Source organism: Lepeophtheirus salmonis, chromosome 14 (assembly GCF_016086655.4).
Source record: "Lepeophtheirus salmonis chromosome 14, UVic_Lsal_1.4, whole genome shotgun sequence".
Lineage (NCBI taxonomy): Eukaryota > Metazoa > Arthropoda > Copepoda > Siphonostomatoida > Caligidae > Lepeophtheirus > Lepeophtheirus salmonis.
The window spans coordinates 270,688-288,067 of record NC_052144.2 but is presented as its reverse complement, the minus strand read 5'-3'; the positions used below and the strand labels follow the sequence as shown (position 1 = coordinate 288,067).

Genomic DNA, 17,380 nt, shown 5'->3' with positions numbered 1-17,380 from the left:
ATTTTTATATTTAATAGATTAAAAAACAACAACAATATGCCTCAGGTATTAAAGCTGTATATACTGTTATATAAATAGAACAACAAGACTTAAAATGAATATATGGATTTAGAATGATATACGCAAGTTTAAGTAGGAAAGAGATTGATTGAATGAGTAATTTCAACCAAATAAATCAACCTTTCAAACATTACTAAAATGATAAAGTTGTCTAGAGGAATATTTTCGTATTGTACGGTGATAAATTAGACTTCCTAGACAGGCTTGTTAGCGACGTCCACCAAACACTCAAATTAAAAGCAGTACAACGCTTTAATGAAGTAATTGTTAGACTCGGTTAGGGGTACACTATATAAGTTTACCCAACACGTCATAATTTCTCTTTCTATCTGAAAATTTGAGTCAGAGACTACGGAAAGTTGAAAGTCAATTATTGCAACCTTTAAATACTAAGGAAATAACTTTGCAGAGGAGAAATTCGGACAATTAGCACATTGGAGGATCATGAGTTTCTCTCTTATGGAGTCTACAGGGGAGATGGGAGGAAAAAGAAGGACTCGGAGTCAGTCCATAGACTGAGGAAACAGGCCGGAGGTGATCACATCGTAGAAATAGTTGTAGTACTTTACATAATGAGATGTGATCTCCTCCGACCTCATGCTCAGCCCACGGATCGAGCCCTAGTCTTATACAGTGTACCCACAGGTTTGACTGTAAAGTGAGTGGAATTAATAAGTAAAAATGTAAATAATTCATCCAATGTCAAAAGCTTTAAATAAAAAAGAAACCATGATGATAAATCATTTTACGAGCTTTTTACGACCATAAATATATTGTTTAGAATAACAAAGCAAGATCTACATTAGAGTGTTCGCTATTTTAGAAAGTGGGCCAAATCCAGAATTATCATGGATCACAAAATGTGTTTAGGGGTTGGTAATTACCTCCTACTTTTTTTTCTGTGCCATCAAAAACCGTTACCCTCCATACGGTCAAAGTTCCAGTGTACCGGAAGTACTTCAAAATGAGATCAAATAAAAAAAAAAAAGAAATAAATCTTATAACAATTATGGCATATGGTAAGAATAAATGATTTAATAATTTTTTTGAATTTGTTTGTAACTTTTTTGACTTTATCATGCAGTCAGTTTTGTTAGTTAAAACTCATAAATTAATTATTGACGGCATACAAATATTAATAAATAATTATTCATTTTCTATTTATTTAGCATGTTATATTATTATATTTAAATAAAAAAACTACTATAAATCTAAAACTACTTTTATCGGATTACAATAAATTTTATTGTATAAACTTTTTTAGTAATTAGCATACAAATGGGCGTATACATGCCCATTTCAATACTCAGTAAATTAATCCATAAAATCAGACTTTTGAAAGTTTTTGTTCAATTTTGATCCTGAATGATGTGTAACAATTAACTCTTGATCATATATTTTCTGGGATTCTTTTGTTCCTGATGCAACATGTCTTTCAACGTTTGAGAATAGCACAGAATACCTGGTATAGTTAAATCTTCATTGTGCTCATTTTAATAATTCATTATTTGTTGTATTCAATGATAGAGGAGGTTCAGTTTTGTAATTTTTAGTAATTGTATTCCAGTTAATTAAATTTAGATAACTAATGGAACGTAAATTTAGAAATTCTTTTGTAAGAAAAAATTGTCTGACTTGACCTTTTTGTCTTCTTTTACGATATTCTAAGATGATATCAGCTGCTTTTTCTTGTCCTCAGGTTTGAGTCGAACAACGCACATACAGGGAGCGGGGATCAGATTTTACTTTAAACCTTGATAACTTGAAGACGGTTACCAAATAGGAAAGCTATTCTCGTCAACTGACGATACGTAGTTCAGTTAGCATCATGCCGTCATCATATCAGGAGATAAAGAGCTATAAGTGGAACGAGGAGCTTTCGAGGTCCGCCGTAGTCATGGCATTGGTTAATAATGGAGGTGAAATCTCCAATTCAACGATTGCTTCAACCTTAGGAGAAAATTTACGGACTGTTCAGCGTATCCGTAAGAAGCTAGAGGACACCTGGGATGTTGATGCCACCATAAGAGGGCACCCAGGAGGAGGGCGCCGACAGGAAGGTCAGGGACACCGACTTTGTCGACAAGGTGAAGAAGATGGTTGAGGATGACCCTACCAGGTCCATGAAGGCCATTGCGAGGGATCTGGGCTGCCATGAGAAAACATTAAGGGACTGTATATCTGAGGATTTAAGGTGCAGGAGCTACAAGATGCAGGTGGGCCAGATCTTGACCCAGAAGGCAAAGGACAACAGGCTGATGAAGTCAACAAAATTGCTCAACAAGCTCAAGCACCCAAAGCAGTCCGGGATGCTGTGGTTTTCCCTGATGAAAAGAATTTCTGTCAAGATCAGAAGGTCAACAAGCAGAACAACAGGTGGATAGCCACCTGCACCAGCCATGTGAGGCATGGTGTTCAAGGTGGTCAGCAGTGAAGGTCATGTTATGCCTCCCCACATGTTTGAAACGGGTCTAAAGGTCAATACAGAGGTCTACCTTGATGTTATGGAGAAGGTGGTTCTGGCCTGGATCCAAGGGGTGGCCGGAGACATGCCTGGGTGTGGCAACAGGACTCAACACCCTGCCATGTGCCCAAAATCTCTATGTAGTGGTTAACCGAGAACTGTTATGACGTCGTAACCAAGGATTTGTGGCCTCCAACTCTCCCGACCTTAATTCTTTGGACTATTTTGTCTGAGGCTATGTCGACAGACATACCAACAGACATCCCCATAGCACCAAGGCCAGCCTGATGGACTCTATCAAGGAGGTATTCGGCAACATGGACAATGAGATGGTCAGAAGAGCCTGCGGCCGGTTCAGAGGCCGTATTGAGGCCGTTATTGATGTCAACGGTGATTATATCGAATGAATGGCTACTATAGACCTATATGCTCGTCATAGTTTTGATTTTCAATAAAAAAGTTAAAAATGTATATTTTGTGTTGTTTTTTGTAGAAAAATATTTTGGCGACAATTTGATCCCCACTCCCTGTATAAGGACATTTTCTGGATATTTAAAGAAGGAATTTGACTTATTTTTTTTGTGAAAATCATTTGACAATAGAAGCTTATCTTAATATCTTGGTGTACACGAGTGTATACCGGGTAAAAACTTGAAACTTACACACTTGTCCCATATTGATTTGAGAATTTCTATGTGGGAATATTGGAACTGTCTGTAATGGTATAGCCTAGCAATGTATCTCATGCAATTGCTGCTTTTTAAATCGTAGGAGAAATGTCATTGCAGCGAAAGAGCCATTATACGATCCATTTTCAGTTATTGTCCTGAGCGAAGTAGGCTGTGGCTCAAGATTTCCAGGTCTACTCTCTCTTCAAAGTTGTGATGTCGCCTTTCCCCTAAAGCATAATGTTTTCTCTACGATAGGGATTATGCTCTTGTGATTATATGCATGATATTTCTTCCTTCCACACTTTCTTATTTGTTTATACTGCGTATCACAGCGAATCGTGAATAAAACTTTGGAAAGATTTCATTAACTTAATAAATAGTTTAGCAATTTTGTTCGTAATGGTAGAGTTTTAATCATCAAATATAGCACTTTGAGGACATTTAAAGGAATTTTATGGTAGAAAATACCAAATGGGAAGCTTTTTTGACATAATTAGAGCGAAAAAGGCTTAAAATATGTTATTTAGTCACAAATTTGAGTTATTATTAATAATCTTTTATATTATTCAAATTACAAATAAAATAAAGAAAAATATATAAATAAATGTTGTTATTGTAAACTACAAAGTGTAAACAAAATATGCACATCAAATTTGTATAAACTTTCCTGTATATAGTTACTTTTCGATTTGAGTTATGCATTCATTTACAAGTCTTGTCATGCATTTTAAGGTTCATTTCCTTTTGGCTAAAAACCAAAAACTGTTGATAACCCTTGTTTTATTCAAACAAAGTATCGTAACAACACAACTTTATACCACTTTAATTTCTTCGAATGTATTTTCTTAAGGGTTTTTGTTGCACAATTCATGTTAATCCGTATCCCAATAACCAGTTATATACATATATGTAAATATTGTTTTTTATTACATAAATACACTTTTTGTATGTCTGTTCATCGTTATTTCTATTGTAAACTACCATAATAAAAATACCGACAAATATTCATCAAATAAAGTATATCATTTATGTATTGAACACAACTATTATTTTAAAAATTAAATAACATTTACTTGTGTTCAGGGGTGTTCTAAATTAATGTAACGCATAAGCCCCTCTTGGACCCCTGGAAGTACATTGCTCTTAAGACGTCCTGGGACCAGGTGCCATTGAAATGTGAACACTTAATGACGGTTGAGTTAGTCAAATTAATTCATATTTTGATATATTAAATTGTTATCAATTATTTACAAAACAAAACAAACATAAGCTCTCTAGCTTACAAACTAGTCAAGAAAATAAACACTTGCATGTGATGGACGAATTTTTATTGACGCACTCCAAACAGTTGGGTGTCTTCAGAGCCACCGTTTACGTCGTGAGGAAGTCCGAAACGTTAGCCGCTCCCAAAAGTCTAAAATTTCAAACATAATGTATTTTTCATGAGATAAACAAATTGACTGGATTTTACTAAATTAAAATGTACATGGAAAACAACATTGTACAAGTCAATCCACAAGTTGATTTATCCTATTTCTTGTTTGAGGGCTAACCTTCTAATACCCTACAAGTACGATCAATGTTAAATTGATATCTCAATGGAATTACTTACATTTATGTCTATTGTATTATGTTTGAAAAGCCCATATTTGGATAATACAGGGTTGATGTTTTCTTGGAGTACACATTTGATTATTTTCTATTTATCAAGAGTAAAATTTGGACAAGAAAATTTGTGAGGACATTTATTTAACAAAATCATCTGAAAATAGGGCTTGACACGACTTTTATTCAATATGTGAACCCATAGCTCTAATAATTTCCCTTACAGACCCTGACTATATGGTTAGACTCGAGCTTGGTCAACTCCTTCTTGATGGAAGCCTAAGGTAAGTTGACACTTATGTGAGGTGTATCACAAACTCTTTCTTCTCGATGCACCAATATATATTAATCCATAGGGCTCACGTATGGAGAGGAGGGTGGCCACATGATGAGGTCCTAAAACTCTGGAAAGTTGTATCTCAGGAAGCCAATTCCACCGATAATTAATTAAATGGATAATATGACTTATTTGAACTCATTTTTGAAGACAAAATGACGGTTACAAATCAATAAAATGGACTAGACAAAGTTGTTTAGACAAATAAAAAAATAAAAATAGTAAATAGATATTACAAATTTGCAGATTTGTACAGGAAATTAACTTGAAAGTAATAATTTAGAAACAACCACATTTTTAGTCCTCCAAACATTTGAATTGTATTATGAGTCAAATTTGTCGGTTGGGGTGAGTGTAAATTTTTTACTAAATATTTGTTTTTTGTTGAGTAATATTGTTTATGACAGTCGAGTCCATATTTTCTGAGTCAAGTTTGAGTCATCACTATCCGTTCTGGGTCCATTAAAAGGCACGAGTCCGGACTTGAGTAGTAGTTTACACATAATTTGATTTCTAGGGTTTTTTTAAAATCATTGAAGCAATTGAAATTAGGTCAGAGGCTGAGGGGCGAGGAGGCTGACTTTAAATATCTAACAAAAGATGGGGGTCTCGAAATAATTGAAAAAATATATGTTTAAATTTGAACACATTTTAAAAAAATGCAATTATTTTTTTTTATCAGCATTTTTGCTTTGAATTTTTGTTCCTTATATATCATTTAGAAAAAAATATAGTTCTAGTTTTACTGTTCAGTTTGAACCGAACTCCAATAAAAACTCACATCCCTACATTCAACCCCTTTTTTCAAAAGCACGACTACTTTTTTATTCACTCACAACAGTTACTCTCAAGAGGGAAAGTACTTTTTAAGGCAAAAACATTGTAGACTGCCTCCTTTATTTTGCTTGTTGCCCACTGTTAACTATTATTTAGATATTCTACAATGAATTGATATTTTTATCAACCTCGTAATCAATGATTTAGTATGGAATGAAAAAGATTATAATCAGAAGTTGAATCATGACCCGTAATGAAGCATATTTGATTAAAAATAAAGCTATACCAAGAAAAAAGTGATTGATTCAAGAAGATTATCAAGAACTGGTTAATTTGATAGGCCCAATTTTAATGGAAGTAAGGATAAAAAGATTTTTATATGTGGTCCGTCAACACAGAAGGAACTAAAGTTATTTTTCTCCAAGGTGAGTTTGGATTACATTTGTATTCTTCGACAAATTATTGTCCATTTATTTCCAAAAATTATTATTATTAACTTTTTTGAAGTGAGCCTTTCACTTTAAGTAGACAAAATTCTTCATTCCAATAAAATAGTCAGAAAGTGACATTTGTTAAAAAAGTTGGCCATTTCTTGACCAGAATATGTCTTTAAAATCAAATAAAGGTCATAGACTATCAGAGCTAGGAAGGTATGCTACACCCACAGTTTGGTACGAACTGTGGTACACCCTTTACGGTATACGGTTCGGTAAAGTAAAATAGTAAAATGTGCCATTTTAATAGAATTAATGTACTTTTCCATGTTTGTTCGACATTTTATTCTTACATATCTATTTATTTACTGTACAAATAAATTATTTCTGGATATACCTTACTACTCTAAAAACTTAGGTTGATATGAAATATACACATATTATATTTGCAAAAAGATGAGCTGGTCTACATTTTCTAGCAATAAACATGCCCCTCAGAATATCGCCAACTGTCGTAAAAATTAATTTGCTTGTTACATATACCTGTAGTTTCAAAGTATTGTGCATCCAACATGGAAACATTGGTAAATTTATTTAAATTATCCCTCCACTATACCATTGGACTTTCGTCAACTCAGTTGTATTGTATCATTTGTATGTCATTATTTATCTTTTATATAATCTAATTCATAAATTATTTCTTATATAAAAGGAGGTTTATGGATTAAGATCTTACTTCCCTATCTAAATCTACTAATAAATAAAATATCCGAAATTGTGTAATATGAAAATAAATGTGATTATGTTACACGTACCGTACCAATGGTAAAAAAACGTACAGAACCGAACTGCAGTACAACCCCGTAACGTACCAGCCGTATAAACTATTTTTCAAATTCTTGGATATCTTAACTCATCCCACAAAATTGAATACAAAGACTATAATTAACTCAAATATGGCTATGAAATATTGAACTGTGAAAAGTAAAAAAAATTAATTGGGATTTTTTACCTTTTCTTGATTTTTGTTCAATATTGTTTTTATGTTGATGAACCTTATATCCATCAGTTGCTTTGAACTTTATTTCGAACAAGATCAAAAGAATTTACTAATTTATACATGGATACATAATATTCAAAAAAACGATGCGAAATTTCTTGATTTGTATAAATTAATATAAAAATGAGCATCATATGTAGTACAACTTTTTGAGTTCATAATACGTAGATTCTGCTGCTTTAAATCATACAAGAGGCAGCTGATAAAAACAGCTGAAAAAAGCTTAGTATATTTGTTTATTTAAAAAAAAAAAAAGTCGTGATACATTGCAAGATTTTTTATGTACTTGAAAATTCGATTATAAGAATAAAGAGTAAAAATTGGAAAATAATCATATGGCAGCATATGGATTGTCTTATAGTTAATTATTATTTAGATATTAATATTATATGAGCTTATTGAATTCATAATTGTATTAATATGAAAATCAATGAGGGATCACGAGTTTATACGAATGATAAACTAAACCTTGATTTATACCAATTTACATAATTTTTTTTTACCTTTTTGATGCTCATAATACGTAGAATCAGCTGCTTTAGATCATTCAAATAACAATAATACTAACACAAAGGGAAATACATATTTGTTTATAAGAAAAGACAGGTAATGAGAACTCAATGCTATATATAAATATGCCTTGCTGGTAGTTGAAAATAAAAGAAGGCTAAAATCAAACTCGTAATCATGACAGTTTGATGAATTTTTGGGAGTAGAGCCGGTTAGCTGTCATGGCATTGTATTAGATTAGCTGAAATCAGCTGTGAGCAAACGGAATAAATACAAATCCCACTCTGAATATAGCAAGGACATACATATAGGCTAGAATTATTCTCTGCCGATCCTTAATTCTACTCGGAGTCCAAAAAAGACTTACTTTTTTAACTCCCGAGCACACCTTTATCGTTAATCTTCGTCTTTCATTTGGAAACTCACTAATTATTAATTCATACTTAGATGTTCGGTCTTCAAGATTTAAATAATAATGATATCCGTACTGCAAAATAAAAAAAGTTCAAATTGATAACTAGAAAAAATCCACTCCCACTTTCTAGGACATATTTTATACACTTCTATTAATGGCTCATTGTTACACACACATGGGGCTTACATAAAACTCATTATAACCTATCCTAAATGTATGAAATATATCGATTCAACAGACCATAACAACTTATATTTAAAAAAAAAAAATTTTAGTCGTCGTAAATAAAATGTCATTTTCCATTTAAAGAAAAAGATACGCAGGTCTTTCGCAAATATCTGGATAAACCATGCACACTTTATTCAGGTCTGTTTTTAACATGTGGGATCCTATTCTTTTAGACTTTTTAAAAATTTGATTACCAAAAATATTTTCACTTTTTAATCAAATAAAGTGCTCGGTGCTTTTTGTAATAAGTAAAAATATATATAAAATCTTTTCATAATATTTATCGAATAAAAAGAAAGCACTGCTATATTTTACATTTAGAAAACCTTTATAAGTTGTTTTTAATCAATTAACTACATCCTACATTTAAAGACAGTTTTTAAAGAAAATATTATTTCTTTCTTTTATAAAATAATTAAAAAAAAAAAATATTGTAAAATTTTTAGTGCAGGGCCTTAGATCTTGCCCCTTGTGCTCTCTTTAAAACCAAACATCCCTTGAGAAGTAATAATTATAAATAATTTCTTAAAATTCTTTATTTTGTATAGCTCCTTCCATTTTTAAAAGTTTCGAATTTCCTGTTCCGATTATAACTTTTCGGAGATGAAATATTTGGAAAATAGATAAATATTACCTTTTTACTAATAAAAAGAATGTTTTTTTATAGATATTTTTACATTTAAAATAAATAACTTTGGAATAATCTTTAAAACTATTACATTGTTTATCGTATGAGCAACATTCGTTATATGTTGCAACTTATTTCATATACTTAATTTGTGTTTATTCAAGAAAATAGTTTTACAGATTAGATTAATGTTTATATTATACGTATGCTATAAAGGTTAGAGACAGAGCTCCAAATAGGCAAAAAGTATGCATTAATAAAGTATTCAACATAAAATAAAAAAGTCTCTTAAAAACGCTAATATTTTCACATTCAAACATAATATAATTTATATAAATAGAGAAAAGGGTAAAACATTTCTTAGCATCTAATGACGTCGACAATTATAAAGCAAAAATAATAAAAATTGACATGAATTGAGATATTTATCCAGGGAATATTATTAGATACTTTTTTATTGACTTTGCCCCTAGAGAGGGTACATTCAATATTTGCAGTAGCATGACTTCATCACAAAAATCGTGATTTTTATGGAATCAAGAAAACACAGCTAAAAAACCAATTTGTGAATTTTTAAAATACTATATTTAGCTACATTGTTAGTTCAATTTGTCATCCTCCCAGAAGCAAAAACAGTCTCAATACATCGGCGAACAGATTGGTAGTTCTTGTAGATGAAGGCCTTATCCACGGCGTACCACGCTGTCATGATACCAGCTTGAAACGAATCCAAATTGGAATGCGAGGTGCAACTGTCTTTCTCCTCCAAGACGCCTCAAAGTACAAAATCCATGGGGTTGAGATCAGGGCTTGAGAAGGGCCACAGTAAGACAGGCTAGAAGTCATCCATCTTGGTTTTTCTTGGCGGTATGTAACCGATACTCACCATACTTCCCTTGCCTTTTTGCTCCAATATTTTTACACTTAGATACATGGAACAGAACTAAACTTCTTTATTTATGTTTCAAATGTCTTTTGGTGTCGTAGGGAAACCTCGTAGATAAAAATAAAGGAGTAAACTTATAATTAAACGAGATTGCAATTTTTGAGTGCCCACTCTATAAGTATCCAAAATGGATCAAAGTTTTATAACTCATTACACACCAAAACACTTTTTCACATTACGTCAGCATTTTTTTCTTATTGACGGTCGTTATTTCTTATTTAAACTCCCTGTTAAAGCATAAAATATGAACAGTAGAATGATTAAATAACTGAACTTTAAAAGAAAGAAGAAATATTATATAAACGTTATAATATAAAATTAAAATCTTGTGAAATAAAATTATTGGTAAAATCATAAATATGTTAGATTTAAAAAAAATTTCCCACCACAATAATTTTATTCCTTATAAGGGTAATACTATTAGTGGAAAGGGATACTTTTTGGCATCTCGCCGAATATATTATTGTCTGAGCCTTTGAAATGATTGTCTCTATATCCATTCTGTGGAGATAGGAGGCTTCCGTTGAGAACAATCAATCACTTTTGGAGAGGAAATCTACGCAGTTTTCTGTGACGATACCATTCACTGCAGAAATTAGAGGGGTAAAAAGTTTTTCTGAAGTTTCTAAATCCTCCTCACAGAAGGAGCATAAAACAGAATCTGAATCCAATTTATTTGTGAAAATTGACAATGTGGCCACCGTATATCGAAGCCATTTTTCATCCATTGGAGAAAAATGATTCTTGTGAATTAACTCCAAGCTAACTGGATAAAGTTGAGCTACGAATCTAGAAAATCTTCTCTGAACTAGTTTAGAAGCTGAGTTCTTAATTTTGCTTACTACCAATTTTTACCTTAGCAGGCTTGAGGGCACTCCACTCAGAGCAATAAGAAGGGAATTGGGTACGCAATAGTTTTGGAGCTTAGCCTTGATGACATCTGTTTAATTGAATTAATTTGAAGAAGAAAGTGAACTATTAAATGTTCAAATCGGACTCCAAAATAAAAGTATTTAAACATTACTGTCTATAAAAAATAAATTCTTCTGATGCCTAGTTCCATTATATATCTGACCCTAATATGTAGTACAAATGAATCATACATTCATTTTTCATATTACATCGTTTTACAAAATATAATATATTATTATCTAATAAAACCTAATCGATCATCAAAAAAAAAAAAAAAAAAAATGGGTACAAATTAAAACATTTTATGTCTAAGTATATATTGCTTGATTAATATGCATTAAAAATATGTTCAACAATCTTTTATCAATCTCGTAGATAAAAATTAACTATCACAATGAAGCAAAAAAAAATTTTTTTTTCATCCTTTATAGACCTATTTTTCGAGATACACATTACTTTGCTTTAATTGGTCCGAAAAAAATCATGGTTCACGAACCGGTTTATTTAGACAGAACCAGTTTTCAAATGTCTCATAACTACGTAATTTTTAAATTTCTTTAAAATCATATAAACTAATAGCAAAAAAAAAAAAATCAAGTATCAAATTTATATCAGTTAGAGGAAAAGGAAATAAATAGCTAAATTAGCCACTCAGAAGAGAAAAATCATCAGAATGTATAATTGTCTATAATTAATGTATAATTCATACTCTCATTACATATTTAAAGATCAAATCTTATAAAAAATATAGAGCCTAAACATACAGGAATGTCTCAGTTTTGATTTGCAAGCAATTTATAGAATGATTGCATTTTTCAATTTGAATAAAGTGTTGGGTCTTGTTACTTTAATCATGCAATAATATTTGAACCATTCTGCTTCTTGTAAATACTATATCATTATAGCAAATTTTTCGGGATTTCACGTATCTGAACAGTCTAGTATCAAAGATTACAATGAGAAATGGTAATTTTGTACATTAAGTTATATATATTTTGGCATCTGAGCTCATGTAGTATGAACAATATAAAACATTTTTTATTAGGAAGTATATTAAACACTGAGTAGTACATATATTTTCTTTGTTAGTTTCGCTTGAGAAGTATTTTTGAAGAACAAACAAACTCCTAATACAAAGATTATACTCGTAAACTAATATATTATTGTATTTTGTATCTGATACCTTTATAATAACATATGTATATATGTAGATAAGGAAAAAATAGGGAAATATTATAATTTCCTGTTCAAAGGATAGATGTTGAATGTTCAGAATCAGATTATATCTTTTATGGCAATTCCATTTTGTAATGTTATGTGATATAAAAAAAGCAAAAATTTATCAGATGAAAATCACTATCGTATAGATCAGGGGCTCTCAAACAGTCTGCCGCAGAGAAATCACTTAATTTACATTTCTAGTCATAGGCTAACAATTTTATATACAAACGTAATAGTTTTTTTTGTAAAATATTTCAAAAAAAAATTACTTTTTGAATTAAATGGAATAATTCTAATTTTACATTAAAAATATTTCCAAGTAAGAAAAATATATTAACGAGACTGTGAAATTCACTTGGTCAAATGGCATATTCGTATACCATGGCTTGGAAGTACTTAAATTAATACTATATACGTGTTTATTTAAAAATAGACTATGAAGTACATTCAGGCGATAAAGGGTTAACTATATCATAATATCTGTTAAAATTTTGCAACTAATCAGAAAAACCTTTATTTATATCAATACAAAATACCGAACCACTACTATAAGTTATAATTATAAAGTTCTTACCGTAATACTGTGCGCTTATCTGTCCCTGTAAATATAAAAGAGACAATATTAGAAATTATAAAATAATTTCATCATTTTTACTTATTTCACTTTAAAACAACATGTATAATTCAATTTTAGAAATAAGTACCTTTAATCTTTTGTGAATATTTATTATGTTATTTACAATTCAAAAGGTTAACAATTTATCTTTTACACAAATATGACGTCTTTTGATATCCTGAAAATCAACTTAACTCATGATAAACCTGATATTTCATGGGGAAGATCTAGAGTTTTGACAAAAGATCAAATGTCCGGGCAACAATTTTCTTTCCGTATATATTAAGCAGATCTAATTCTAATATTTTATAAAATAGAATTTACCAATATTAATTATAGTGGATTAAAATATCTTTTTAAAAGTACTCCTTTCCCTACGTTTATACATTTTTAAGAAATGTAATTCTTGTCCTCAATCCTCACCTTACTTAGTACATAAAACACAGACTGATAATATTAATTCCATAATGTAAGCAGAAGACGAAGAAGGAAGGGAAGAAAGCCGGTCGTATGCAAGACTTGAGATAAACCAATGATTAGTTTACAGTTCCTGGCGACATTTGATTCTTTGAGGGGAACTCCGAACCATGTTATAAACTCCAAGAGTAATAGCCTGCACCCTTCCAATGAGGGGAAGTATTTTCTGGAAGTAAAAGAGAAGAAGAAAATACGTCTCAAACTACGATTTCCAACAATGCCACAAGTGCTCCTCGATACTAAAACTTGATTTATTTGTATATAGAGAGGATGTGGCGAATTTATACCACAACCATTTTTGTTGTAAGTTAGTGAACGGGTTCTTCATAATTATTAGGTCTAGCTGTGCCAACTTCTCAATGTGTCCAAGTCTCTTGACTCTTCTCTCTGCGCTTTGTGATTGGCACAAAAACCAAATCTTTACAGTTATTCGTCCCTTCAACTTCAAAAATGGTGCACGGAGACTGTAATAATCAGGGCTGTCACAATATCTGTATTGTATCATGATGTGATATTATATATCGAACGAGACTTATTCTGATATAATGTTATTAAAACTACGTATCATATGAAACGGTGGATCATTTGTCTATATTATATTCAATCAATAATTTTGCTTATACCAGATACTACTTGTATAAGTTAATAGGAAGAGTTAATCTTTACATACCAAATGCTCTCATTTTCCCTTCTCTTATAATAAAGTTATACGACATACGATCGGAAAGGGAAAAATGTATTTAATTGTATAAGGATATGACCTGCCTTTACAAGTTACAACTGGGATATAAAGATAACTTGTGCAATTGTATTCTAGCATGGTTAAAAATGATTGCATTTCCTCTTCTATACACATAGCCTATACTGTTCTCTCTAGAGAAACGAAAACGAGCGCGTTCATCGTGTAAAAATTAACATCTCCTATTATCATGTACAAAATTGTATATTTACACGATTAATAATGCAATTTTTTTATAAGAACTTTAGTAATAACTAGTTTTAGTTCCAATAGATGCTTTTAGTTTTAGTTATAACTAGATATGGGATTTATGTAAGTGTTCAAGGAGAAAAATGAGGAAGACATTTGGTGTGTTGAATCAAAACCATTGTTAAATCAGGTGCCTGTTAAATGGTTTTGGGGGAGAAAATGACTTATTGCTATAGAGAAGAGAATATTTCTCATGGGAAATGACATTTAGGCAAGAAAAAAATCATAATTATACTTAAATATATATGTATCCATTTAATTATGCATTTTTTAATCCATTTACACCAAAGATAGGGAATAATGCGTACTTCATTAGCGACGACCGATTAAATAATGAACAAAAAAGAACAAAAAGCACATCCAACTAGTCTAATTATTTAACGTAGTTTTTTAGTTACAAACTACTCATCTCTATATATAACGTATATATAGCGGTAGTTGTATAAATACGCGGACTATTTGTGGCAAATAATTAAATGTGTAATAAAATTCGTATGACGTATTTTTTTTGAGAATGATATAATAGAGAATTTATTCTGGTATAAAATTTAATATAATTACTGAATATAACCGCCATCAGCTGGTATGAGACCCTCCAAGCGCCTGCGGAAGGCTTTGCATACATTGATGATGTAATGGTCTTCCATGGCTGCCCATTGCTCATTGACGCTGGCCTTTAATGAGTCCAAATTTGGGTGGCAGGTTGCACAGGCCTTCTTCTCAATTTGCCACCACACACTGTATTCAAGGGGATTCAAATCAGGTGATTGAGGTGGCCAAATGTTTTTGTTCCAAAATGGCATGTTGGCAGCGAGCCAATCCTGAGTCATTCCAGAGGTATGGGCAGGTCTTTCAGATCTTTTCCCTCCTTGACAAGCTTCTGGACCTTGTCTAGTGTCCTTGATTATCTCCTTGACTGACCTACCGGTGCGGAGGAGAGTGGCAGCCATATGACGTTTGTCTGATGCGAGTAAGAAAAACAAAAACAAAGCCAAACGATTTACTAAGTTACTTGTGCTGGAATTTTTTATTTCCGTTCACGGTACCTCGAGATATAAGGCGTTTAAAAATTAGTCCGGGTATTTATGCAACTACCGGTATACCGCGAATAACAAGCATTTTTTTACATTATTTCTTTCATTTAATCAATTAACTTCATGATTAGTTCAATAAAACATAAATTATCTTTATTCATATTTTAATCTTTCATTTAAGACTTGTTTTGTAAGGTTTTCTGCATTAAAAACAGAGAATTAGTGCAAGAAAAATATTATTATTATATTTAAAAGTAAGAAAATATTTATTTTATTATGCGTTTGAAAAATAATTTACATCAAAAATAGGCGAGAATTAATCTTTTAGAGATATATTTTAATAAACCAACGACTGATTAAATAACAAACAATAAAATCTAGAATCGAACCCAAAAAATGATAGACAAAGTTGTTATCCTTGTAAAGAAGAACAATTAACGAATTGGCTCCTGGTCTACGACTGCTCAAGGATCTTCAGAGTCCTTACCATGCTAGATATTTTTTTTTACGAGGAATACCGTGTGGATGTGAGCATACAAGACTGGATTATCACTACATCAAGTCAACATACAACTCCTTTTAAAATAGACTATTTAATTACACGTATCTTAAACATAGTTCACGCTGTTAGATGTAATGATGGAGGCCATCTTATAGGCTTTAAAACTTTTATTGAATAGAGTTTTAATTTTATGAGGAGGTTTGAAAACAAAGGGTCAAGGAAAATGCCTTGCCAATGTTGTTTGACTCTTTCTTTCTTATGATAACAATGCCACTATAAATAATCATATATCAAAAATGAATAATCTGTGTTTGTGATGAACGTTCTGCCTAGAAAAACAATGATAAAAACGCTTTTATTTCCAAAGCAGAGACCAGTATATACTTTATACATAAGATAAAAGTTGTTAAAATTATAGGATAAGTATGTAAGGCTATGTTTCAGTCTGATCAGACCAGATTCCTGGGCTCTGGAGGACAAGTTTGTTTATTCACTCTTAAGTTGAGCTTTTCAAAGAAACAAACAAGGTGAATTTATGAATAAGATTTGAAAATCCACCAAAACAATCCATAACGAAAAAAACGAACTATTTTTATAGCAGAAAAAGGGAGAACCTATATTAAATATGAATTAACAAAAGGGAATTAAGTAAATGAAGAATTAGAGGATTAGCGAGTTTGTCTTAGTATGTAGCTTCATTATGACTGAAGAACGAACATGGCAAGTTAGCAATGGCAATGGCAATAAATACAGGGTCAAATATTTGAAGAAATCGCTTTATATTTACCAATATCTGTCCAAGTTTGATTTTATTTATATCAAATGGACAGCAAATAAAAAAAAAGAAGTTGTACACAAGGAGGATTTACAATAGAAACTTACCTATTATATATTTATAGTAGATCGTTTTGGTTTATTATTTTAACATAAACTAATTAAATATATTTACATAAAGTTTCTTCCCCTTGTGTACAATTAATATAAAAAATAATCCCTCGGAACAATTTTATAGATCAATGCAACCTCAAGTATTTTAACTGCATTGACGTGCACTGCACAAAGTATTATTACTCTTTTATTATTCCTTATGTAGTTTCTTTTTACTTGAAGTAACTTTATTGAATTTATTGTATGCAATAATTGTTATTCTATTCATTTTATTTTTTTCAATAGTCTATTTACCATAGTTATTGGTTTGCAATAAATGACGATTAAAAAAAGATGAAAGAGCACTCGCACAACTGTTTTTCCTTTTCTGATGGCTATACTTGGTTTTTTCTTTATACACATCCCATCTTCGGTTATACGACAGAAATTAATAATGTATCAATCCAAAAAAGTTGGATATTATATATGATCAATTCAATATTTACATAGAAATTAGAGCAAAAATACGAAGCACACGAAATCATCTTTGTCATCTTTCAACATAGAGTTACACTAATCATGGCTTATTATAAAAGTTATTCATTATTCCTGAGATATAAATCTTTGT

General features: G+C 31.1%; 1 protein-coding gene across 1 annotated transcript in view; it reads right to left on the bottom strand.

Moving 5' to 3' along the window:
* LOC121129130 (multiple C2 and transmembrane domain-containing protein) overlaps positions 1 to 17,380 on the bottom strand; it is a 157,542-nt gene that overhangs the window by 96,625 nt on the left and 43,537 nt on the right. The window contains exon 2 of the mRNA XM_040724808.2: positions 12,843 to 12,867. The gene's annotated coding sequence lies outside the window, so the exon portion shown is untranslated. The remainder of the gene's footprint in view (positions 1 to 12,842; positions 12,868 to 17,380) is intronic.